Below are 27,594 nucleotides of genomic sequence, written 5' to 3' on the forward strand. Positions count from 1 at the left end.
GAGAAGGAGTTTCCTCAGCCAGAGGGTAGTGAAACTGTGAAACTCATTGCCACAGACGACTGCAGAGGACAAGTCATTCAGTGTTTTTAAAGCAGTGGTTGATTGGTTTTTGATTAGTAAAGGTGTCAAAGGTTACGAAAAGAAGGCAGGAGAATGGGGTTGAGAAGAAAATTACATCAACCATGATCAAATGATAGTGCAGACTTGATGGGCTGAATGGCCTAATTTTTCTCCTCTCTCTTATGTTCTAACTATTCATCAATATTATCCATAAACATATTCCAGAAATGGCCCTATCCTAATTACATAAACCAGATTAACCTACCTCTAAGTACCAGATTTGTGCCCATTACAAATGCAGATCTTCTGTACGTACCATCGCACGTCGTGTGGCATCACTCGATTCCATAAATTGCCCAAAAGTCTCTCTTTTATGTGACTTAATTCACACTGACTATATATTCTTGTATGATGCTGCAGGCTGTGATGTAATAATTGCCCTTTGTGACCCAAACTTGACATACAGGTCCTCAACACAGGCATTCCAACCTATCAAAATACACTTGGAAAGACAAAATCTTACAGAGATTATGCTTGTTCGTTTTAAATCAGGCATTTATAATGACATTGCATTATTGCAGTCAGTATTATCGGCTCTCCTATATGCTGACTACCTAGTGCAAGCACCTCATGGCACTAGAAAAATACCACCAACACCAACTCCATAAAAGTCTCCAAATTCACTGGGAGAGCATACAAACAAATTCTGTCTTCAAACTGACCAAGGTCACCGCCATTGCAGCCAGAGTTAAAATTAGTCAGCAAGAAATCAATCATCCTTCATGTGCCTGACATCAGACACTTCAAACAGAAGCTTTAGTCAGAACTCTGCTGCGGGAACCAGGAAAATGAAAAAACATTAAAAGATTCACTAATGTGTTCAAAGCCTCCACAAAAAAAAGCATTGTGCACACTCACTCCTAAGAACCTCTAGCCCATAACTACACAAAGGACAGAAGGAATATTCAAGATGCTATTGAGAACATCAAGGTCATGAACTGGGAAAACACAGAGGTGATAGACAATAGACAATAGATGCAGGAGTAGGCCATTCGGCCCTTCGAGCCAGCACCGCCATTCACTATGATCATGGCTGATCATCCACAATCAGTATCCAGTTCCTGCCTTATCCCCATAACCTTTGGTTCCGCTATCCTTAGGAGCTGTATCCATCTCTTTCTTGAAAGCATCCAGAGACCTGGCCTCCACTGCCTTCTGGGGCAGAGCATTTCACATATCCACCACTCTCTGGGTGAAAAAGTTTTTCCTCAACTCCGTTCTAAATGGCCTACCCCTTATTCTTAAATTGTGGCCCCTGGTTCTGGACTCACCCATCAGCGGGAACATGCTCCCTGCCTCCAGCGTGTCCAATCCCCTAATAATCTTCAAAGTTGCTGGTGAACGCAGCAGGCCAGGCAGCATCTGTAGGAAGAGGTGCAGTTGATGTTTCAGGCCGAGACCCTTCGTCAGGACTAACTGAAGGAAGAGTGAGTAAGGGATTTGAAAGTTGGAGGGGGAGGGGGAGATCCAAAATGATAGGAGAAGACAGGAGGGGGAGGGATAGAGCCAAGAGCTGGACTGGTGATAGGCAAAAGGGGATACGAGAGGATCATGGGACAGGAGGTCTGGGAAGACAGACAAGGGGGTGGGGACCCAGAGGATGGGCAAGAGGTATATTCAGAGGGACAGAGGGAGAAAAAGGAGAGTGAGAGAAAGAATGTGTGCATAAAAGTAAGTAACAGATGGGGTACGAGGGGGAGGTGGGGCCTTAGCGGAAGTTAGAGAAGTCGATGTTCATGCCATCAGGTTGGAGGCTACCCAGACGGAATATAAGGTGTTGTTCCTCCAACCAGGTAAACTTGAGGGCACGGAACATAGATTGTTCCACAAACCCAACAAAAAGGCAGGCATAGCTAGGACCCATACGGGTGCCCATAGCTACAACTTTAGCTCAGCCTTTTCTCCTTGGAGCGACAGAGGATGAGAGGTGACCTGATAGAGGTGTATAAGATAATAAGAGGCATTGATCGTGTGGATAGTCAGAGGCTTTTTCCCAGGGCTGAAATGGCTAGCCTGAGAAGGCACTGTTTTAAGATGCTTGGAAGCAGGTACAGAAGAGATGTCAGGGGTAGGTTTTTATACAGAAACTGGTGAGCGCTTGGAATTGGCCGCTGGCAACGGTGGTGGAGGCCGAAACAATAGGGTCTTTTAAGAGTATCCTGGACAGGTACATGGAGCTTAGAAAAATAGAGGGCTATGGGTAACCCTAGGTAATTTCTACGGTAAGGACATGTTCAGCACAGCGTTGTGGGCCGAAGGGCCTTTATTGTGTCGTAGGTTTTCTATGTTTCTAGAATAAAGTATTGGACACAGAGAGAGATGGGGTGTAGGTAAAGACAACTGAATCCTTCTTGCATTGCCAGCAGAACTCCATTGTACAGATTATTCTTCATTTTGCATTTTAGCAATAATACCATTTTCTAAAATGGCTAAACATGATATTGTGGAAAATGATCATGAGAAACAAAAATAATAATTTGATGACTGCTTGTGCAAAAAGGCAAGCAAAGAAACTTGAGGAACTTCATACGTTCATGAAATGTAGTTAGTAAATGCCCTCAAACATTTAGGAAAAAACAAACCCTAAATTTGAAGCCAATTTGGCTATTAAGATTTTAAAAGTTAAATCAACAAGAACAAGGTAAGTGGATAATCATGCTTAAAATCAATGAAAACTGGGCATGTTTTCAAAAAGAATGACCTAAACTGCTAAGTGGCAAAGATGAAATTGTGCAGTTATTTCCACTGGTTTTAAGTTGTCCAAAACATTTACATTTTAGAAATAGCTCTCATGAGTACTAGAAGAATGTAATCTGAAAAATGTTGAAAGGGCTTTTAGAAGGAGTTAACTTGATCACGTCCTTCTTTTATTGATAGACTTTCTCAACATGTTCAGATCATTTACAAAAGTACTTAAGTTTCCAAGCCACTTTCCCAGTTTTTGTTTTGCACATTTCTTAGTTCTCACTTATTGTTCCTTGCCCACAGGCTTTAAGTGTAGTGACATAAAGGAATACGCTGTCTTTTTTTAAAGTAGTGTAATGTCCTATTTCGGGATTTTATTTTTAATGTTACAAATTTTGAGCATTAAAGCAAAAGTAAGAAGATCTGAGATAATTATGACATGTATGAACTGCAGGATTTTTTTTTACTCTTTTCAGAGATTGTAAATGACTGGCTGCTATTCATTCCTTGCTTTCTGTATCTTTGAACTCTTGACTCCAATTTTGTTGGGAGGTCTTTTATTTATTGTTGGCTATTCACCATCAGGAAATAAGGCAAACATCAGGTGCCTAAACAAAGGGGCTTTAGGTTTTTCAAAGGAAGTAACGGTTGAAGCTTCCAGAAGTAATGTGCTTGAAGAGCAGGATGCTGCTGAATTGGAAAAACGTTAATCATAATGAAAAAGGATGTGGAATAACGGGTCACCTCACAGAAAAGCTGTGCTGACTGAACCAACAAAGCGGGGTATTAGTACAGCACTCTTCACTTTATGCTCACTCTATCATTATGTAAAGGCTTTATGAATTGAACTGTGACCTTGGTCATAGCCCAGGCCTTTGGAACAATTAAATAAAGGCCCCTATCAATGACAGGGATATCAGGCTGATTTCATTAGCAGGTTTAAGTAAATATTTACATGGGAAGGTACAATGTTACAGAAGGCACAGGGGAATGATGCAAGTATCAGAATCAGGTTTATTATCACTGGCATGTATTGTGAAATTTGTTAACTTGGCAGCCGGCGTTCAATGCAATACACAATATAGAAAAAGAAAATAATAATAAATAAATTACAATATACATTGAATCGTGCAAAACCAGAAATAATATATATTTTAAAAGTGAGGTAGTGTTCACGACTTCAATGTCCATTTAGGAGTGTGTGCCTTCAGGCTTCTGTGCCTCCTGCCTGACAGTAACACTGAGAAAAGGGCATGCCCTGGGTGCTGGACGTCCTTAATAATAGACACTGACTTTCTGAGACACCACTCCCTATAGATGTCCTAGGTACTTTGTAGGCTAGTACCCAAAATGGAGCTAACTAGACTTACAACCTTCTGCAGCTTCTTTCAGTCCTGTGCAGTACCATCCCATCCCCATACCAGACAGTGATGCAGCCTATCAGAATGCTCTCCATGGTACATCTATGGAAGTTTTTGAGTGTATTTGTTGACGTACCAAATCTCTTCAAACACCTAATGAAGTATAGTTGCTGTCTTGTCTTCTTTATAGCTGAATCGATATAACCATATAATAATTCCAGCACGGAAGCAGGCCATCTCGACCCTTCTAGTCCGTGCCGAATGCTTACTCTCACCTGGTCCCATCTACCTGCACTCAGCCCATAACCCTCCATTCCTTTCCTGACCATATACCTATCCAATTTTTTTTTAAATGACAAAATCGAACCTGCCTCTACCACTTCTACTGGAAGCTCGTTCCACACAGCTACCACTCTCTGAGTAAAGAAGTTCCCCCTCATGTTACCCCTAAACTTTTGCCCCTTAACTTTCAACTCATGTCTTCTTGTTTGAATCTCCCCTACTCTCAATGGAAAAAACCTATCCATGTCAACCTTTCTCTGTAACTTAGGTGCTGAAACCCAGGTAACATTCTAGTAAATCTCCTCTGTATTCTCTCTATTTTGTGACATCTTTCCTATAATTCGGTGACCAGAACTGTACACAATACTCCAAATTTGGCCTCACCAATGCCTTGTACAATTTTAACATTACATCCCAACTCCTATACTCAATGCTCTGATTTATAAAGGCCAGCATACCAAAAGCTTTCTTCACCACCCTATCCACATGAGATTCCACCTTCAGGGAACTATGCACCATTATTCCTAGATCCCTCTGTTCTACTGCATTCCTCAATGCCCTACCATTTACCATGTATGTCCTATTTTGATTAGTCCTAACAAAATGTAGCACCTCACACTTATCAGCATTAAACTCCATCTGCCATCTTTCAGCCCACTCTTCCAACTGGCCCAAGTCTCTCTGCAAGCTTTGAAAACCTACTTCATTATCCACAACGCCACCTATCATAGTATCATCTGCATACTTACTGATCCAATTTACCACCCCATCATCCAGATCATTAATGTATATGACAAACAACATTGGACCCAGTACAGATCCCTGGGCACACCACTAGTCACTGGCCTCCAACCTGACAAACAGTTATCCACCACTACTCTCTGGCATCTCCTATCCAGCCACTGTTGAATCCATTTTACTACTTCAATATTAATACCTAACAATTGAACCTTCCTAACTAACATTCCATGTGGAACCTTGTCAAAGGCCTTACTGAAGTCTATATAGACAACACCTGCCACTTTACCCTCGTCAATTTTCCTAGTGACCTCTTCAAAAAATTCAATAAGATTCGTCAAGCATGACCTTCCACGTACAAATCCATGTTGACTGTTCCTAATCAGACCCTGTCTATCCAGATAGTTATATATAACATCTCTAAGAATACTTTCCATTAATTTACCCACCACTGACCTCAAACTTAGAGGCTGATAATTGCTAGGTTTACTCTTAGAACCCTTTTTAAACATTGGAACCACATGAGCAATACGCCAATCCTCCGGCACCTTCTCTGTTTCTAATTACATTTGAAATATTTCTGTCAGAGCTCCTGCTATTTCCACACTAACTTCCCTCAAGGGCCTAGGGAATATCCTGTCAGGACCCGGAGACTTATCCACTTTTATATTCCTTAAAAGTGCCAGTACTTCCTCTTCTTTAATCATCATAGTTTCCATAACTACCTTACTTGTTTCTCCTACCTTACACAATTCAATATCCTTCTCCTTAGTGAATACTGAAGAAAAGAAATTATTCAAAATCTCCCCCAGCTCTTTTGGCTCTGCACATAGCTGTCCACTCTGATTCTCTAAGGGAGCAATTTTATCCCTCACTATCCTTTTGCCATTAATATAACTGTAGAAACTCTTCCAATTTATTTTCACCTTACTTGCCAAAGCAACCTCATATCTTCTTTTAGCTTTTCTAATCTCTTTCTTAAGATTCTTTTTACATTCTTTATATTCCTTGAGCGCCTCATTTACTCCATGCATCCTATATTTATTGTAGATCCCTCTCTCTTTTTCCAAACCAAGTTTCCAATATCCCTTGAAAACCATGGCTCTCTCAAACTTTTAACCTTTCCTTTCAACCTAACAGGAACATAAAGATTCTGCACCCTCAAAATTTCACCTTTAAATGACCATTTCTCTATTACATCCTTCCCATAAAACAAATTGTACCAATCCACTCCTACTAAATCCTTTTGCATCTCCTCAAAGTTAGCCTTTCTCCAATCAAAAATCTCAACCCTGGGTCCAGCCCTATCCTTCTCCATAGTTATATTGGAACTAATGGCATTGTGATCACTGGACACGATGTGCTCCCCAACACATACCTCCGTCACCTGACCTATCTCATTCCCTAACAGAAGATCCAACACTGCCTCTTCTCTAGTTGGTACCTCTATGTATTGCTGCAAAAAACTATCTTGCACAGATTATACAAACTGCAAACCATCCAGCCCTTTTACAGAATGGGCTTTCCAGTCTACATGTGGAAAATTAAAATCTCCCACAATCACAACCATGTGCTTACTACAAATATCTGCTATCTCCTTACAAATTTGCTCCTCCAATTCTCGCTCCCCATTTGGTGGTGTATAATATACCCCTATAAGTGTTACTACACCTTTCCCATTCCTTAATTCCACCCAAATAGCCTCCCTAGATGAGTCCTCTAATCTATCCTGCCAAAGCACCGCTGTAATATTTTCTCTGACAAGCAATGCAACACCTCCCCCTCTTGCTTCTCTGATTCTATCACACCGGAAGCAACAAAATCCAGGAATAGTTAGTTTCCAATCACACCCCTCCTGCAACCATGTTTCACTAATAGCTACAACATCATATTTCCAGGTATCAATCCATGCTCTAAGCTCATCCACCTTTCTTACAATGCTCCTGGCATTAAAACAGATGCATTTAAGAAACTCTCCACCTTTTACTCTCTGTTTATCCTTAATGGTGCAAACAACTTTGTTATCTTTTTCTTCCTTCTCCCCTACATCTTTGGTCCGAGTGCTCCCGTTCTCTGTCCCCTACCTATCCTCCCTCACACACTGTCTACTAGCTTTCTCTATTTGTGAACTAATCATAGAACATAGAATACTACAGCACAGTACAGGCCCTTCGGCCCACAATGTTGTGCCAACCCTCAAACCCTGCCTCCCATATAAGTCCCCAGCTTAAATTCCTCCATATACCTGTCTAGCAGTCTCTTAAACTTCACTAGTGTATCTGCCTCCACCACCGGCTCAGGCAGTGCATTCCACGCAGCAACCACTCTCTGAGTAAAAAACCTTCCTCTAATATCCTCCTTGAACTTCCCACCCCTTACCTTAAAGCCATGTCCTCTCGTATTGAGCAGTGGTGCCCTGGGGAAGAGGTGCTGGCTATCCACTCTATCTATTTTCTTATTATCTTGTACACCTCTATCATGTCTCCTCTCATCCTCCTTCTCTCCAAAGAGTAAAGCCCTAGCTCCCTTAATCTCTGATCATAATCCATACTCTCTAAACCAGGCAGCATCCTGGTAAATCTCCTCTGTACCCTTTCCAATGCTTCCACATCCTTCCTATAGTGAGGCGACCAGAACTGGACACAGTACTCCAAGTGTGGCCGAACCAGAGTTTTATAGAGCCTCATCATTACATCGCGACTCTTAAACTCTGTCCCTCGACTTATGAAAGCTAACACCCCATTAGCTTTCTTAACTACCCTATCCACCTGTGTGGCAACTTTCAGGGATCTCTGGATATGTACCCCCAAATACGTCTGCTCCTCCACACTACCAAGTATCCTGCCATTTACCTTGTACTCTGCCTTGGAGTTTGTCCTTCCAAAGTGTACCACCTCACACTTCTCCGGGTTGAACTCCATCTGCCACTTCTCAGCCCACTTCTGCATCCTATCAATGTCTCTCTGCAATCTTTGACAATCCTCTGCACTATCTACAACACCACCAACCTTTGTGTCGTCTGCAAACTTGCCAACCCACCTTTCTACCCACACATCCAGGTCGTTAATAAAAATCACGAAAAGTAGAGGTCCCAGAACAGATCCTTGTGGGACACCACTAGTCACAATCCTCCAACCTGAATGTACTCCCTCAACCACGACCCTCTGCCTTCTGCAGGCAAGCCAATTCTGAATCCACCTGGCCAAACTTCCCTGGATCCCATGCTTTCTGACTTTCTGAATAAGCCTACCGTGTGGAACCTTGTCAAATGCCTTACTAAAATCCATATAGATCACATCCACTGCACTACTCTCATCAATATGCCTGGTCACCTCCTCAAAGAACTCTATCAGGCTTGTTAGACACGATCTGCCTTTCAAAAAGCCATGCTGACTGTCCCTGATCAGACCATGATTCTCTAAATGCCCAGAGATCCTATCTCTAAGAATCTTTTCCAACAGCTTTCCCACCACACACATAAGGCTCACTGGTCTATAATTACCCGGACTATCCCTACTACCTTTTTTGAACAAGGGGACAACATTCGCCTCCCTCCAATCCTCTGGTACCATTCCCGTGGACAACAAGGACATAAAGATCCTACCCAGAGGCTCAGCAATCTCTTCCCTCGCCTCGTGGAGCAGCCTGGGAATATTCCGTCAGGCCCCGGGGACTTATCCGTCCTAATGTATTTTAACAACTCCAACATCTCCTCTCCCTTAATATCAACATGCTCCAGAACATCAACCTCGCTCATACTGTCCTCACCATCATCAAGTTCCCTTTCATTGGTGAATACCGAAGAGAAGTATTCATTGAGGACCTCGTTCACTTCCACAGCCTCCAGGCACATCTTCCTACCTTTATCTCTAATCGATCCTACCTTGACTCCTGTCATCCTTTTTTTCTTCACATAATTGAAGAATGCCTCGGGGTTTTCCTTTACCCTACTCACCAAGGCCTTCTCATGCCCCCTTCTTGCTCTTCTCAGACCCTTCTTAAGCTACTTTCTTGCTTCTCTATATTCCTCAATAGACCCATCTGATCCTTGCTTCCTAAACCTCATGTATGCTGCCTTCTTCCACCTGACTAGATTTTCCACCTCACTTGTCACCCATAGCTCCTTCACCCTACCATTCTTTATCTTCCTCACTGGGACATATTTATCCCTAACATCCTGCAAGAGATCCCTAAACATTGACCACATATCCATTGTACATTTCCCTGCAAAAACATCATCCCAATTCACACCCGCAAGTTCTAGCCTTATAGCCTCATAATTTGCCCTTCCCAAATTAAAAATTTTCCTGTCCTCTCTGATTCTATCCTTTTCCATGATAATGCTAAAGGCCAGGGAGCGGTGGTCACTGTCCCCCAGAGGCTCACACACTGAGAGATCTGTGACCTGACCCGGTTCATTATCTAGCTAGTACTAGATCTAGTATGGCAGTGGTCCCCAACCACCGGGCCGTGGACCGGTACTGGGCTGCAAAGCATGCGCTACCAGGCCGCGAGGAAACAATATGATTTGGCAATATGAAACAATATGAGTCAGCTGCACCTTTCCTCACTCCCTGTCACACACTGTTGAGCTTGAATGCATGCGAGGTCACTATGCACGCGTCATCCATGTCAGTGCGGGAAGGAGATCAGCTCCTCGAGCTTGCAAATGACGGCGGGCTGAAAAGTATGTTTGACATAACATCTCTGCCGGCATTCTGGATCAAAGTCAAGGCTAAATATCTTGAGATAGCCACGAAAGCACTAAAAACGTTGCTTCCATTTCCAACATATTTCTGCGAAGCGGAGTTTTATGCAACGAATGCAACGAAAACTAAATTGCGGAATAGACTGGACACAAGGAACCCCGTTCGAGTATTGCTGTCTCCCATCACCCCTTGATGGAATCGTCTTGTTGCAGGAAAACAAGCCCAGGGCTCCCACTGATTCAGCGATATTGGTGTGTTGCAATGATTTTATATGTTCATACGGGGAAAATATGTGCTGTGTGTTTAATATCCAAACGTTACTTAAAATGTTATGATGCTATTGACTTACTTATATAACCATATAACAATTACAGCACGGAAACAGGCCATCCCGGCCCTTCTAGTCCATGTCGAACGCTTACTCTCACCTAGTCCCACCGACCTGCACTCAGCCCATAACCCTCATTCCTTTGCTGTCCATATACCTAACCAATTTTTCTTTAAATGATAATATCAAACCTGTCTCTACCACTTCTACTGAAAGTTTGTTCAACACTTACTTCAAGCTCCCCTGATAATTGACTTCTCACTATATTCATGCGAGGAAAGTATGCGCTGTGTTTAATATTAAATTCTTTAGATAAACCCTTTTAGAAACAAAATTGAGGGTATTAGCCACTTATCACCGATATTCCGGTCATGATTAACATCACCCCCCCCCCCACCCCCGGACAGAATCGCCAAAAACAATTTGCAGGGAAATAAATCGGCAGGTACACGCATGTGCAGGTCATGCATGCGCATTGGTGCCTGGGCAAGGCTTCATGGTCATTGTAGTCTTTCTCTGGGTAAACACAACGTATTTGACTGCTACTCTTGTCCGTTGGTAACTCCCTCCCTGTAGTATGGCATTCCCCCTAGTCGGCCTGTCCACATACTGTGACAGGAATCCGTCCTGGACACACTTAACAAACTCTGCCCCATCTAAACCCTTGGAATTAATCAGGTGCCAATCAATATTAGGGAAGTTAAAGTCACCCATGATAACAACTTCGTTATTTTTGCACCTTTCCAAAATCTGCCTCCCAATCTGCTCCTCTGTATCTCTGCTGCTACAAGGGGACCTATAGAATACCCCCAACAGAGTAATTGCTCCCTTCCTGTTCCTGACTTCCACCCATATAGACTCAAAAGAGGACCCTGCTACATTACCCACCTTTCTGTAACTGTAATAGTATCCCTGACCAGTAATGCCATCCCTCCTCCCCTTTTTCCACCCCCTCTATCCCTTTCAAAGCACTGAAATCCAGGAATATTGAGAATCCATTCCTGCCCTGGTGCCAGCCAAGTCTCTGTAATGGCCACTACATCATAATTCCATGTATGTATCCAAGCTCTCAGTTCATCACCTTTGTTCCTGATGCTTCTTGCATTGAGGTACACATATTTCAGCCCTTCTACCTTACTGTCTTTACACCGTTTATTCTGCTTCTCTTTCCTCAATGCTTCTCTGTATGTTAGATCTGGCTTTACTCCATGCACTTCTTTCACTGCTCTATCGCTCTGGGTCCCATCTCCCTTGCAAATTAGTTTAAACCCTCCCAAACCTTGCTAGCAAACCTACCTGCAAGGATATTGCTCTCCCTCGAGTTCAGGTGCAACCCATCCAATCTGTACAGGTCCCACCTTCCCCAGAAGAGATCCCAATGATCCAAAATCTAAAACCCTGCTCCTTGCACCAACTCCTCAGCCACGCATTCAACTGCCATCTCCTCCAATTCTTACCATCGCTGTCACGTAGCACTGGCAGCAATCCTGAGAACGCCACACTTGAGGTCCTGTTCTTCAGCCTTCTGCCTAGTTCCTGAAACTCGCACTTCAGGACTTCATCCCTCTTCCTGCCTATGTCGTTGGTACCAACATGTATCATGACTTCTGGTTGCTTTCCCTCTCGTACCAGGATGTCATTCACCCGGTCAGAGACATCCCAGACCCTGGCACCCGGGAGGCAACAAACCATGCGGGAGTCCTTCTCATGTCCACAAAATCTCCTGTCTGCTCCCCTGACTATAGAGTCTCCAATGACGACAGCTCTCTTCTTCTCCGTCCCACCCTTCTGCACCACCGGGTCAGACTCAGTGCCGGAGGCCCTGCCACCCTGGCTCACACCCGGTCAGTCGTCCCCGCCAACAGTATCCAGGATGGTAAACTTATTATTCAGGGGAATGGCTACAGGGGTGCTCTGCACGACCTGTCTGCTCACCTTCGCTTTCCCCCCTCTGACTGTCACCCAACGACCTGCTTCCGACAGCCTAGGTGTGACTACCTCCCTGTAGCTCTCATCTATGACTGCCTCATTCTCCCTTATGAGTCGAAGGTCATCTAGCTGCTGCTCCAGATTCCTTACATGGTCTTCCAGTTCGCCCAGCCATATGCACTTCTGGAGATGTGACTCTGCGGGAGAGGGGGGTTCCCCCAAGACTGCCACATCTCACATGAGAGGCACATCACTGTCTCAGGAGGCATTATAAAGACTAACTGCGAGCTAGCTTGTCTTCCGCCTCTTCTCGTCGAAGCTTCTCGAGTCAAAGCCTCAAAGCTCCACTCCTTCACTGGCCCACTCACTCACTGGCCACTTTCTATTTATCTGTTTGAGTTTTTCAAAATGCTTGGACATCTGACCTCCTCCTCTCTCCTAGTCTCTTCACTTTGATTCCCACCGCCCCCCCCCAACCATTCTAGTTTAAAGTCTCCCCAGTAGCCTTCGCAAATCTCCCCGCCAGGATATTGGTCCCCTTAGGATTCAAGTGCAACCCATTCTTTTTGTACAGATCACACCTGCACCAAAAGAGGTCCCAATGATCCTGAAACTTGAATCCCTGCCCGCTGCTCCAGTCCCTCAGCCACGCATTTATCCTCCACCCTCGTTCCATTCCTACTCTCACTGTCGCGTGGCACAGGCAGTAATCCCGAGATATGTTGGGACCAGGTTTGGTCCTCAAAGATCTTGACACCCAGAAACTCGAAACTTCTCACTCTCTCCACTTCTGATCCTTCTATGAGGATTGGTATGTGTTCCTTTGTCTTACCATTCCTGAAGTCCACAATCAGCTCTCTCGTCTTACTGACGTAGAGTGCGAGGTTGTTGCTGTGACACCACTCCGCTAGTTGGCATATCTCACTCCTGTATGCCCTCTCATCACCATTTGCGATTCTACCAACAATGGTTGCTTATATTGTTATTTACATAAATAGTGTGGTTTCATTGCAACGTTCATTCCCTTGAGCTCATAATTTGCCACAGATCCATTGCAACATCTTCCATGGTTACCCATTTGTTAATTTTTATTTAAATCCTCACAGCTATTTCAAAGTAGAGTTATTATGAAAATACATATATGTCACCATATACTACCCTGAGATTCATTTCCCTGTGGGGCCATGTCCCAACAGCTTTCAGCATTTGTATTTCCCTCCTTCATCACCTATGTCCTACTTGGTGTTTCCAATTGTTGGTCTTTCACCAAGTGACTCTGAAGTACTCCTTCAGAGCCACATTTTCTAAACAATCAATCATAATGCGATAACCCAACACCAAGGCAGAATGCCTAATGCTCCTGGAAGGGATGGGATGTTAAACAATCCTACAGGGCAGCTGAAGAATCTGTAGTAGTTTTTTTTTTACGTGATGGATATTAGTGAACCAAAAATAAAACCTCATTTTCAGAGTGAGAGTATATTTTCATTTATTCAAGGGATCAACTTTATTTGCATGCTTTGGGAATCCGCTGCAGTTTATTCATTTATGAGCTTGAGCATGGTGTTTAATGAGGCAGTGGAGAGTTAGCTTAAAATACTGTCATCATTTTGGTGAGGGCACTCCATCAATGTCTTTGGGGAGGGAGTTCTAGGATTTAGCTGGTGTGCCATTTGCTTCTACAAGGGGACAAGTATCCATCTTGCAACACACATAAAAGTTGCTGGTGAACGCAGCAGGCCAGGCAGCATCTCTAGGAAGAGGTGCAGTCGACGTTTCAGGCCGAGACCCTTCGTCAGGACTAACTGAAGGAAGAGTGAGTAAGGGATTTGAAAGTTGGAGGGGGAAGGGGAGATCTAAAATGATAATAGAAGACAGGAAGGGGAGGGATGGAGCCAAGAGCTGGACAGGTGATAGGCAAAAGGGATACGAGAGGATCATGGGACAGGAGGTCTGGGAAGAAAGACAAGGGGGGGGGACCCAGAGGATGGGCAAGGGGTATATTCAGAGGGACAGAGGGAGAAAAAGGAGAGTGAGAGAAAGAATGTGTGTATAAAAATAAGTAACAGATGGGGTACGAGGGGGAGGTGGGGCATTAGCGGAAGTTAGAGAAGTCTATGTTCATGCCATCAGGTTGGAGGCTACCCAGACAGAATATAAGGTGTTGTTCCTCCAACCTGAGTGTGGCTTCATCTTTACAGTAGATGAGGCCGTGGATAGACATGTCAGAAATGTCAGACTGGGAATGGGATGTGGAATTAAAATGTGTGGCCACTGGGAGATCCTGCTTTCTCTGGCGGACAGAGCGTAGGTGTTCAGCAAAGCGGTCTCCCAGTCTGCGTCGGGTCTCGCCAATATATAAAAGGCCACATCGGGAGCACCAGACGCAGTATATCACCCCAGCCGACTCACAGGTGAAGTGTTGCCTCACCTGGAAGGACTGTTTGGGGCCCTGAATGGTGGTAAGGGAGGAAGTGTAAAGGCATGTGTAGCACTTGTTCCGCTTACACGAATAAGTGCCAGGAGGGAGATCAGTGGGGAGGGATGGGGGGGACGAATGGACAAGGGAGTCGCGTAGGGAGTGATCCCTGCGGAATGCAGAGAGCGGGGGGGGAGGGAAAGATGTGCTTAGTGGTGGGATCCTGTTGGAGGTGGCGGAAGTTACGGAGGATAATATGTTGGACCCGGAGGCTGGTGGGGTGGTAGGTGAGGACCAGGGGAACCCTATTCCTAGTGGGGTGGCGGGAGGATGGAGTGAGAGCAGATGTACGTGAAATGGGGGAGATGCGTTTAAGAGCAGAGTTGATAGTGGAGGAAGGGAAGCCCCTTTCTTTCAAAAAGGAAGACATCTCCCTCGTCCTAGAATGAAAAGCCTCATCCTGAGAGCAGATGCGGCGGAGACGGAGGAATTGCGAGAAGGGGATGGCGTTTTTGCAAGGGACAGGGTGAGAAGAGTAATAGTCCAGATAGCTGTGAAAGTCAGTAGGCTTACAGTAGACATCAGTGGATAAGCTGTCTCCAGAGACAGAGACAGAAAGATCTAGAAAGGGGAGGGAGGTGTCAGAAATGGACCAGGTAAACTTGAGGGCAGGGTGAAAGTCGGAGGCAAAGTCAGTAAAGTCAACGAGCTCTGCATGCGTGCAGGAAGCAGCGCCAATGCAGTCGTCGATGTAGCAAAGGAAAAGTGGGGGACAGATACCAGAATAGGCACGGAATATAGATTGTTCCACAAAGCCAACAAAAAGGCAGGCATAGCTAGGACCCATACGGGTGCCCATAGCTACACCTTTAGTTTGGAGGAAGTGGGAGTAGCCAAAGGAGAAATTATTAAGAGTAAGGACTAATTCCGCTAGACGGAGCGGAGTGGTGGTAGAGGGGAACTGATTAGGTCTGGAATCCAAAAAGAAGCGTAGAGCTTTGAGACCTTCCTGATGGGGGATGGAAGTATATAGGGACTGGACATCCATGGTGAAAATAAAGCGGTGGGGGCCAGGGAACTTAAAATCATTGAAAAGTTTAAGAGTGTGAGAAGTGTCACGAACATAGGTCGGAAGGGATTGAACAAGGGGTGATAAAACAGTGTCGAAGTATGCAGAAATGAGTTCGGTGGGGCAGGAGCAAGCTGAGACAATAGGTCGGCCAGGACAGGCAGGTTTGCGGATCTTGGGTAGGAGGTAGAAACGGGAAGTGCGAGGTGTGGGAACTATAAGGTTGGTAGCAGTGGATGGGAGATCCCCTGAGTGGATAAAGTCGGTGATGGTGTGGGAGACAATGGCCTGGTTCTCCTTAGTGGGGTCACGATCGAGGGGTAAATAAGAGGAGGTATCCGCGAGTTGTCGCTGTGCCTCGGCAAGGTAGAAGTCAGTACGCCAGACTACAACAGCACCCCCCTTATTGGTGGGTTTAATAATAAGGTTAGGATTAGTGCGGAGGGAGTGGAGAGCAGAGCGTTCCGAAGGAGTGAGGTTGGAATGGGGACAAGGTGCGGTGAAGTCGTGACGGTTGATGTCCCGTCGGCAGTTAGCGATAAAGAGATCCAGAGCAGGCAGAAGACCAGAGCAGGGTGTCCATGAAGAGGAGGAGGGTTGAAGACGGGAGAAGGGGTCATCGGTGGGGGTGGAAGAGTCCTTGCCGAAGAAGTAGGCTCGGAGACGGAGACGGCGGAAGAAAAGTTCCGCATCATGGCGAACACGGAACTCGCTGAGGTGTGGGCAAAGGTGAGGCCCTTACTGAGAACAGAGCGCTCTGCCTCAGACAGTTGAAGGTCAGAGGGGATGGTAAAGACCCGGCACGGATGAGAGCTCGGATCAGAGGTGGCAGGGGGGAGGCTGGGGGTGTCAGTGGAGAGGGGAGGGTTGGGGTGAGAGGAAGATGGAGCCTCTGAGGACCCAGGAGCTGACGGTGGGATCTGAGGGAGACGGGATTGCAGAGTATTGGTGGGGGAAGGGGAGACGGGAGTCACAACAGCAGCACATAAAGACCCGGCCTGGAGTTCAAGGCTGGAGTCGCAGTTGGTGGTTGCACAATCGCTTTGAATGTCTCCATGGTCGTTGCTGGAGTCCAGGTTTTGAATATGCCCTGAGGTGTTGGAGCCGGTAAGATCAATGGCAGAGGCAATCTGAAGTTCATGCCTGCCAGTTTCATGGCCAGCAGGCTCTGGAGTCCGTAGATGTAGGATCTTGAAGTATCCATCTTGGCTGGGTTTACGAAGCGTTGATGGAGGAGTCTAAGTAAGCAACCACAGTGATTTTGTGGATGCTACACAAATTTGCCACCCTGTACCAGTGAGGAGGGTCTGAACAATTAGGGTGGTAGATGTGTTGTCAGTCAAGTGGACTGCTTTCTCCTGGAAGGTACTAAATTTGGACATTAGCAAAGCATTGATGATGGTGTGGGAAGGGGTTTAGACATCATTGCAAGGCAGCCAGACTCTGATGTGTTTTGCAGCCACGATATTGAGGTAGGTGGCACACCACTGGCCACCTCAGGAAGCTAATTTCACTCTCGTTAGGGATGGTTATAACTTGGCACAAACATTATTCATTACCGATCAGCAATCTCAAAGTTGTATAAACAGATCGGCTGCTTGCAGGCAGGGATTGAGGTTTTGTTCATAGAATTAAGCATGGTGCTATCATGTGCAAATATATTCCACTTTCTGCCTTATCAAGAAGCAGTAGGGACAGTGGAAATTAGCACATTTCCCCCCAGAACTTCCTCCAAATGAGAGAACTGATGTTCAGTTTTTTTTTTAAATTCCAGATTTTCATGATGATTTTTTTTAAATAACCTCTTGCCATGATAGAATTTGAATTGATGTCTCCGAATCATTACTATCAGCTGTAGCTTGCCATTGCAGATACTCGGAAAACAGCTAATACTGATTCACTCTGCACTGCTGTTTGTTCTCTTTCACCTGGTGATTATCCATATTCTACTTTAGAGCTCTTACTCTACTTGTTTGTACCCCAACTTTAAGTTAGGCATGTTAGGATAGGCTATTTTAATTATTTGCATTCTTATGCCTTAGGGGTTCCCAACCTTTTTTATGCCATGGACCCCTACCATTAACCGAGGAGTCCCTGGACCCCAGGTTGGGAAACTCTGCACTAAAGAATGCTGAAATCAATAGGCATCAAATGAAAAGATACTCCAGAACTAGTACAAAGAAAAACGGCTGTGCTTGCGACAGGTAATGTCGTCCCACCCCGGGTATTCTAGAGCTGATCTACGCCACTGCTACCAGAAAGTACAGGGTCTGGTTTGATGAAAACCGTGTCAACATCAAACAACTGCTGGATGAAAAACATCTCCACAAAGCTTCCTTCAGCGACCCCAAGTCCATCACAAAAAAGGATGCCTTCGATAACATACGAAGGACGGTATAACACAAATTGCAAGAGATGCAGGATTCCTCGAGATCCAGGCGTATGCAGATAGTTATGATTTAAGGAACTTTTATGCTGCACTGTCTATGGCTCCACATCGTCAGGATTATCCCCTCTCCTTAGAGCTGATGGGAACACACTGATCACGGACAAAGAAAGTTCTTCATAGGTGGGCTGAACACCTTAACAGTTCTGAATCGTCCTTCGACTATAAATGATGAAGCCATTGGTCACCAGCCCCAAGTACCTGTCAATGAAACACTGAATATTCCAGACCTTAGCCGTGACCCAGAAAGTGATGCCTCTACTCTCTAATGGCAAAGCACCCGAATCAGACACAATACCAAGTGAGGCCTACAAGGTGGTTCAGTGCTAAAAGAAAAGCTCCATCAGCTCTTCCAACTCACGTGGCAGCCACAGACGATTACACAGGAATTTAAAGTTGCATCCATCAAACCTCTGTACAAATGAAATGAAAACCTACAACAACTATGGGGGAATATCTTTGCTATCTATTGCAGACAAAATTCTTGCCATGCTTCTTCTTAACCATCTTAAATCGCAGTGTGGCCAGGGACTCCTACCAGAGAGCTGGTGTGGATTCTGGAAGGGTTGTGAGTCTATCAACAAGGCGTTTGCTGCAAGAAAGCCGCAAGAGAAATTTCAGGAGCAAAACGCTGACCTGTTCTCCTGCTATGTCGATCTCACTAAGGCCTTCAACACTGTTAGCAGAGAGGGTCTGTGGAAGATCATGGCGAAGTACGGATGCGCAAGGAAATTCATCAGCATGGTGCAGCAATTCCATGACGGCATGCAAGCTAGAGATCAGGACAGTGGTGAAACATCCGCACCCTTCCGTCTCAAAAGCGTTCAAGCAGGGCGGTATCTTTGCACCAACGCTATGCAGACTGGTGTTTTCCACCATGTTGACTGATGCCTTCACAGACAGCTACAGAATAAGAATCAGGTTTATCATCACCGGTATGTGACGTGAAATTTGTTAACTTAGTAGCAGCAGTTCAATGCAAAACATAATCTAGCGGGGAAATAAGCATAATGATAATAATAAACAAACAAGTAAAACAATTCCACATATTGGCTTTAAAAAACATGCAAAAACAGAAATACTGTATATTAATAAGTGAGGTAGCGTTCACGGGTTCAATGTCCATTTAGGAATCGGATGGCAGAGGGGAAGAAGCTGTTCCTGAATCACTGAGTGTGTGCCTTCAGGCTTCTGTACCTCCTACCTGATGGTAACAGTGAGAAAAGGGCATGCCCTGGGTGCTGGAGGTCCTTAATAATGGACGCTGCCTTCCTGAGCTACAACTCCCTGAAGATGTCCTGGGTACTTTGCAGGATAGCACCCAAGATGGAGCTGACTCGTAGCAGTGCGAGGTTGAAAATGTCCGCTAGTTGGTTGGCACAGGTTTTCAGAGCCTTACCAGGTACTCCATCGGGAACTTCTGCCTTGCAAGGGTTCACTCTCTTTAAAGACAGTCTAACATCGGCATCTGAGACGGAGATCACAGGGTCATCAGGTGCGGCAAGGATCTTCACAGCTGTAGTTGTGTTCTCCCTTTCAAAGCGTGCGTAGAAGGCATTGAGTTCATCTGGTAGTGAAGCATCACTGCCATTCATGCTATTGGGATTCACTTTGTAGGAAGTAATGCTTTGCAGTCCCTGCCAGAGTTGCCGTGCATCTGATGTCGCCTCCAACTCATTCGAAATTGTCTCTTCACCCTTGAAATAGCCCTCCGCAAATCATACCTGGTTTTCTGGTACAGGCCTGGGTTGCCAGACTTGAATGCCACAGATCTAGCCTTCAGCAGACGACGTACCTGCTTTTGGTGTGGGAATGTACAGTAAGCCTTTGTAGGCACACATTCATCCACACAGGTTTTATTGAAGTCATAAATGCAGCATACTCATCCAGCTTCATAGATGAATCCCTGAATACAGTACAGTCCACCAATTCAAAGCAGTCCTGTAGGTGCTCCTGTGCTTCCCTTGTCCATACCTTCTTGGTCCTCACTGCTGGTGCTGCAGTCTTCAGTCTCTGCCTATACACAGGGAGTAGAAGTACAGCTAGGTGATAAGACTCTCTGAAGTAAGGGCGTGGAATAACACGGTAGGTATTCTTGATGGTGGTGTAGCAATGGTCCAGTGTGTTGTTTCCTATGGTACTGCAAGTGATCTGTTGATGGTAGTTGCTTAGTGATTTTTTCCAGACTGGTCTGGTTAAAATCTCCCAAAATGATGGTGAAGGCATCATAAGCATTGACATCAGATTTCCCACTGATTGGGAAACTGTTCAACCTCAGGAGGTTCCAGACAAAAAGTAAGGTTATGACAGACATCATCAGAGACTTTCATTTTGCTGATGACTATGCCCTCAATGCTGGTTCAAAAATTCATACGCAGTGCTGTGTTGACAAGTTCTCTGCTGTGTGCCCTAACTTTTGGCTCACCCTCAACACCAAGCTGACTGAAGTAATGCATCAGCCATTTCCAGGGAAAATCACATGTTGGGCCAAACATCATGATCAACAATCAAAGACGCAACCCAGTGAACAGGCTCACTTATCTTCGCAGCACACTGTCCCAGAACACCGTCACTGATGATGAAGTGAGCGCCAGGACCACCGAAGTGAGTGTAGCCTTCAGCAGGCTTTGTAGCAATGTCTGGAACAGAAGAGGCACAAGCCTACAGATGAAGCTGAACGTGTATAGGACAGTTCTCTAACAGCATGCTAAGAAACTGAACCATTTCCACACAGTCTGCCTCAGAAAGCTCCTCACATTAAGTGGCAAGACAGTATCCCTGACAGGGAGGTATTTACCAAGGCTGGCCTGTCCAGTACCTACACCATTTTGATGCAGTCACATTTACACTGGGCAGGCCACATAGTCCATGTGCCATACCATTGGCTGCCTAACAGGCTGCTTTACGGCGAACTACAGAAAGGAAAGTGTTCCCATGAGGCCAAATGAAACATTATAAAGACACCCTGAAAGCTTCACTAAAAGCCTTCGACACATGGGAACATATCGGCAGGATCGGGTTGAGTAACGCTCCTTCCTCTATTAGGCGCAGTGACCCGAGGCAGAAAGGACTATTGCAGCAGAGATGAAGGCTGGCCAGGAAAGACCAAGCCAGCAATCCCCAACCCAACAAGGCTGCCATCTTGTCCACATTGTCAAAGAACTTTCTGAGCGTGAATTGGCCTCTTCAGCCGTCTTTTTATACACAGACCAGTCCAGCCCCTACAAATCGAAGATGACTAGAGTGGTTCTCATCATTGCATGATGGATGAATAATAATAATAATTCCAGACACAATCATCTTCAACTGCTTCATTAACTACCTTCCTTCTACAAGGTCAGAAACTGGAATTTTCACTGTACTTGCACCATGTTCAATTCCATTCCCAGCTCCTCAACACATGAAGTTGCTGAGCAGTTAATGCATGGATAGTAGCGCCACCTGCTGGTTCCTCTACAAGTTGCACACCTCTCCAACTAGGAAATGCAGTGCCATTTCTTGATTGCTGCATCTCAAACCTGGTATTCCTTCCCCGATTGCACCACAGGGGAAAACTTCACCAGAACAACTGTGATGGTTCAAAGCAGTAATTCACCATCCTCCCCTCAAGTACAGTTTGGGGGAGAGAACAAATTCTGGCCTCTAAGGTTACCCCACAGCTTCAACAAGTGCTTCCAGCAACTCCCAGATGCTGAAAATTAATAATTAAGCTCACTGAACAAAATACACACACCTGAAAGAAAATCAATTAAAAGCATTTTATCATATTTATATAAAGCCCTTCCTCTGGCAAACAATTTTACCCACTCATACTCTATAAATGGGGCTGCCGCATGTTGATTAGGGTTTAAGTTCGCAATGGCTCAGTGGCAAGATTTCATATGGTGCAGTACAGGAGCAGCCCGCGTGACAGGATGGAAGCTGTGCTATTGGTTTACACTCAGACTGGAACAAGACACCAGGACTTCTGCTGAGAAACACTGGCAGATCTGGGGGTATAAGCACTGGTGAAGACATGTCACATTATGAATTATTGAAAAAGCATGCAAGATAAATTTCATATAATTAGAATCTCCAACAGATGGCATCAGAGACCAAATTATAGGTTCCTCCAGGGCCATAACTAGTCAAGTGACAGATTTACAATTTCTGCAAAATCAGACAATTACATTTTCTATTTTTTTGTAATTTATTTTCTAACTGAAGGAACTTGACATTTAAAAATTCTTGTCTTGAGCTAATCCTAACAGATTAATGAATTAATTTTACATATTATTCTGGTAATGTAAACCAAATTTTTCAAATCAATATGCTGAAAATGCTGGAAATATTCAGGTCAGGCAGCATCCATGAAAAAGAAAGCTAACGTTTCATGTTTAGGATTCATTGTCAGAATGAGTCTATGTTAACTGCTAAAATACGTTTTCCTTTTCTTAGATACTGCTGAGTTTTTAAACCAACATTTTCTGTTTTTACCTCAGAAATTTCAACGTTTAAGGAAGTTTAAAAGAACAGATTAAAGTGGATACTTGTATACCTAGCATTTCACAAAATGGATTTCAGAAGCAACTACAAAATATGTACTGTATAGATAAATACTATTGTTTTTAAGAATTTCAATCCACAGATTTATACTGAGAAACTATTAACAGAATTTCTCCTTCCCCACCACCCTACTTCATTCTTAAAACCAAATGCTAGTCCCTGGATGTGTCAAACATGATCCAATGTGTCATCTTAGAATTCCTGACAAGTAATCTCTGTTGATATGCTAGGCAAATTACTTCTCCAAAAGCACAATTGTGTTTGAGAAAACAAGATTCTCGTGCCAATTTATCCACTGCACTTTATTTCGAGATTTCTTGTAATCTTTAAAACTATATTTAATTACTAAAACCACTTTGCCTAGTAAGCCAAGCATGACATTTCATAGTAAAGCCACCTATGATGCCCCGAATGAAAGGAAATAAAAATAAAAATATGCCAGAAATACAGAGCAGCTCAGGCATCATCTGCAGAGAAAGAACAAACATTTCCGTTTAAAGATATTTGGACAAACACGAAGAACAGGGCAAGGAAAGCCAGTGATGAATCCAATATTATAACAGGTTCAACTGAGGAAATGGGCCATGGAATGCCAGATGGAATTTAACTCAAACTAATGCCAGGTTTTGCATTTTGGTCAGCTCAACTAGGGCAGGACTTGTACAGCAAATGGCAGGGCCCTAAAGACTGTTGCTGGACAGTGAGACTTGAGGTACAGGTACATAGTTCCATAAAGTGAAGGCAGGGATAGAAGCAGTGGTGAGCCTGGGGGCTGGCATGCTTGCTTTTATCTGTCAGAGCCCTGATGCAAGGTTAAACTAAGGCAACACTTGGTGTATTGTGTGCAGTTTTGGTCACCCAGCGATAGGAAGGATGTTATTAAGCCAGAAAAGGTGTAGAAAAGATTCACAACTATTGTTACCAGAACAGGAAGTCTTGAGTTAAGAGGCTGGACTCTCTTTCCTCTGGAACATAGCAGGTCGATGAATGAATTTTAGAAGGTGTATGAAATTATGTGGGGCGTAGACAAGGTGGGTGGTCAGCCTTGAGACAAACATCAATTAAAAATCTACAGCTCCCACAGTTATCTTCCTAAATGTTCTCCACCCTGGCTCCTGCCTAGACTATTCCCTTCTCCCCCTTCTTCCATCTCCATTATCTCTGCTTTAGTGATGAAAGTTTCCACGTCAGTTCTTCTCAATTAACCTCCTCTGTTCTAAATCACAGCTACCCATCTATCAGAGAGAGAGAGAACCCTTGACTGTGCTTTCTTCCTGGACAAAGCAAGGACAGAATTGCCTTGCTTTCACCTTTCAGCCTCTGTAGTCAGTAGATCATCGTTTGCAATTTCTGCCCCAACGTGACTTTACCCTCAAACACATTTTCCTCTACCCTTCCTTAATTTGAATGGGCCATACTTTTATTGACTACCCGGTGCACTCTTCAGTCCCCACCAAATATTCCACTTACATGGCACTTTCCCCAAACAATAATTAGCTCCTCACTTTCCAACGTCTGGAATCTTAACAACTTGGGAATTTCACATTTGGACACAGAGTCCCAAATCTACTTCAATTTATGGAGATAAATGCATAAATACCCACTTTTAACTGCAAAACATGTAGTTGTACCACCAGCAAGAATGCATAAACCAAGGTGAGCTAAACTGATTAAAAATTAACTGAAATTTCTATCCCATGATGCCCAGGGGAACCCAGTGTTAGAACTGAACTTTACAAACAGGCTACAAGTTAGAGACATTCCTGAAGTGTTTCTTTGTATAAATGCAAGCTTTCCTTCTCGATCCCTGTAATGTTGCAGAAGTTACAAACCATCACGTAGATAACATGATGGTTCTACTGCATTTAGGATTGTCCTCAACTGATGCTAGTAAGCTGAGGGATGAGAGACAAAGCACATAAAAATATCTTCAGACTATTGACAAACTCAGGTCATTTCTTCTCAGAGTTTTGCTAATGGTCCGTTAGCAATCAGTCCCCTATTGAACAATTCATAACTTTATAGCATTAAAACAGGATGAAGATGGTCCAATCAAAAGGAAATTTTGAATCAAATTGTCACAGTTGTTAGGACCTAAGACTAGGATGGCAAGCAGTTACGCCTCTAACAGCACAATGGAGGACAGAAGCAAATCTTATATGAGCTACAGGTTGTTTTGAACAGAGAAACAAAACAAAACAAGGGTTACTTGCAAAGAGTTAAAAAACAATCATTCCAGAACATAAGGCTGGGCAGTGTATTCTGTTTGAACAAGCAAAATATATTTAATTGTCTGTAAAATTATTTTAAATTGTTCAAGACATTGATAACAACTCAAATAGAAGGGTGGTTTCCAGTACTTGATCACAGAATTACAAAAGGGGGAACTGTCCTGAAAAGTCCCTTTTGAGATACAGACTGAAACTGGGCCTCCAGGACAATGAATTTGCGAAGTAGTTTTTTTTAAAAGGACACATTAGTTTCGATAGAGAGTTGCCTGTCTTTGATGTCAGCCAAGGTCAAAATGACCCAAACAGAAAACAGAACAGAGGCCATCTGGAGGCAGTGAGATAAGAAACAATGGGTTCACTCTGAAACATCTCTCATGCATGAGAGGCTTCAACAGCAGACAAAAGAGTTAGTTGTTATTATAGTAAAGAGATAACTAGATGCCTAGGTTCGACAAGATAGAGTTTCTTAGGCAAATGGAACCAGTGACCAATGGCAATGTCCTGCAGATGGCTCATAAAATAACTACCTGTACTACTACTACTACTACTACTACTACTACTACTACTACTACTACTACTACTACTTCTTCTTTCAAATATGATTCTACTACTAAGCTGTGTGTGATTGGAGCCTGTAATTTACATTTTGCTGGTGCGTTTTTGGGCCAATTAATCGATCTGGTGCTTTGCTGTCTCAGAGGGAGTTTGGGGAGGTTGGGAGTGCAGTGTGTGACCTGGAGGCCCGGAGGAAGGGCGTATGGCCATGATAAGTAGTGGATGTGACCCAGTCCATCCTGGGTAAAGCCCTCCCCACCACTGAATGCATCTACATGGAGCGTTGTCACAGGGGAGCAGCATCCATTTTCAGAAACGCCCAGCACCCAGGTCATGCTGTCTTCTTGCTGCTGCCATCAGGAAGGTGATACAAGAGCCTCAGGACTCACACGGCTAGGTTCAGAAACAGTTATTACCCCTCAAATATCAGGCTCTTGAACCAGCAGAACAACTTCACTCAGCTGCGCGTGTCCCATCTCTGAACTGTTCGCTCAACCTATAGACTCATTTTCAAAGACTCTTGACCGCATGTTCTCGATATTTATTGGTTACTATTTTTTCTCTCTTTTTGTATTTGCATAGTTAGTCATCTTTTGCACATTAGCTGTCCACCCTGTTGGTGCGGCATTTCATTGATTCTATTATGGTTATTGGATTTATTGAGTATGCCCGCAAGAAAATGAATCTCATGGTAGTAGTTACATATAGACTTTGATAAAGTTGCTTTGAATCTCTATGCTACATAAGAGGCCATTGCACAAATTAAGGTTTATGGAGGTATGTTAGCACGGATTGAAAACCATAGAAAACAAGGAACACACATCAAAGTTGCTGGTGAACGCAGCAGGCCAGGCAGCATCTGTAGGAAGAGGTGCAGTCGACGTTTCAGGCCGAGCCCCTTCGTCAGGACTAACTGAAGGAAGAGTGAGTAAGGGATTTGAAAGTTGGAGGGGGAGGGGGAGATCCAAAATGGTAGGAGAAGACAGGAGGAGGAGGGATGGAGCCAAGAGCTGGACAGGTGATTGGCAAAGGGGATACGAGAGGATCATGGGACAGGAGGTCCGGGAAGAAAGACAAGGGGGGGGGGGACCCAGAGGATGGGCAAGAGGTATATTCAGAGGGACAGAGGGAGAAAAAGGAGAGTGAGAGAAAGAATGTGTGCATAAAAATGAGTAACAGATGGGGTACAAGGGGGAGGTGGGGTCTTAGCGGAAGTTAGAGAAGTCGATGTTCATGCCATCAGGTTGGAGGCTACCCAGACGGAATATAAGGTGTTGTTCCTCCAACCTGAGTGTGGCTTCATCTTTACAGTAGAGGAGGCCGTGGATGGACATGTCAGAATGGGAATGGGATGTGGAATTAAAATGTGTGGCCACTGGGAGATCCTGCTTTCTCTGGCGGACAGAGCGTAGGTGTTCAGCAAAGCGGTCTCCCAGTCTGCGTCGGGTCTCGCCAATATATAAAAGGCCACATCGGGAGCACCGGACGCAGTATATCACCCCAGTCGACTCACAGGTGAAGTGTTGCCTCACCTGGAAGGACTGTTTGGGGCCCTGAATGGTGGTAAGGGAGGAAGTGTAAGGGTATGTGAAGCACTTGTTCCGCTTACACGGATAAGTGCCAGGAGAGAGATCAGTGGGGAAGGATGGGGGGGACGAATGGACAAGGGAGTTGTGTAGGGAGCGATCCCTGCGGAATGCAGAGAGAGGGGGGTAGGGAAAGAAAACAAGGAGTTGGGATAAATGTATCCTTTTCAGCTCGTCAGATATAATAAGTGAAGTACCCCAGGGATCAGTTCTTGGACCTCAATTGTTTATGTAAAACCCTGGGAAAAGTTTCACTGCTGATGTAATGGTCTTTCTGTAGAATCAGTGTTTGGGTTATGGTTAGAGGTAATGGGCACTTTGGGATGTGAGCTGAGTCCTTTGTTTGGCGGGAAATGAAGAGGGAAGACGCTGGAGAGAACTGATTGTAGGATTCGACAGAGTGGGGGACCATGATTCGATGGAGCAAGGTGCAGCAGTCAACTGAGGATCGGTGAATATTACTTTCAGAAGAATTGAGCTCCAACTTGTGCACATTTGACTGTTTAATTATTTTTTAATAATTTTTTTATGCAGTGAAACTACACAGAGGAACCCAAAAACAAAATGGAGCTTTATACAGTGCAAAACAAA

At 44.5% G+C, this 27,594-nt stretch overlaps 1 long non-coding RNA gene across 5 annotated transcripts in view; it reads right to left on the bottom strand.

Annotated features, from left to right (window-relative positions):
• LOC140186340 (uncharacterized) overlaps positions 1-27,594 on the bottom strand; it is a 76,377-nt gene that overhangs the window by 22,238 nt on the left and 26,545 nt on the right. The window contains exon 3 of one of the 5 annotated variants that reach the window (XR_011882841.1): positions 1,392-1,482. The exons of the other annotated variants lie outside the window; for them this stretch is intronic. This is a non-coding gene — a long non-coding RNA (uncharacterized lncRNA). The remainder of the gene's footprint in view (positions 1-1,391; positions 1,483-27,594) is intronic. 5 annotated transcript variants of the gene reach the window in all.

Source organism: Mobula birostris, chromosome 2, assembly GCF_030028105.1.
Source record: "Mobula birostris isolate sMobBir1 chromosome 2, sMobBir1.hap1, whole genome shotgun sequence".
NCBI lineage: Eukaryota > Metazoa > Chordata > Chondrichthyes > Myliobatiformes > Myliobatidae > Mobula > Mobula birostris.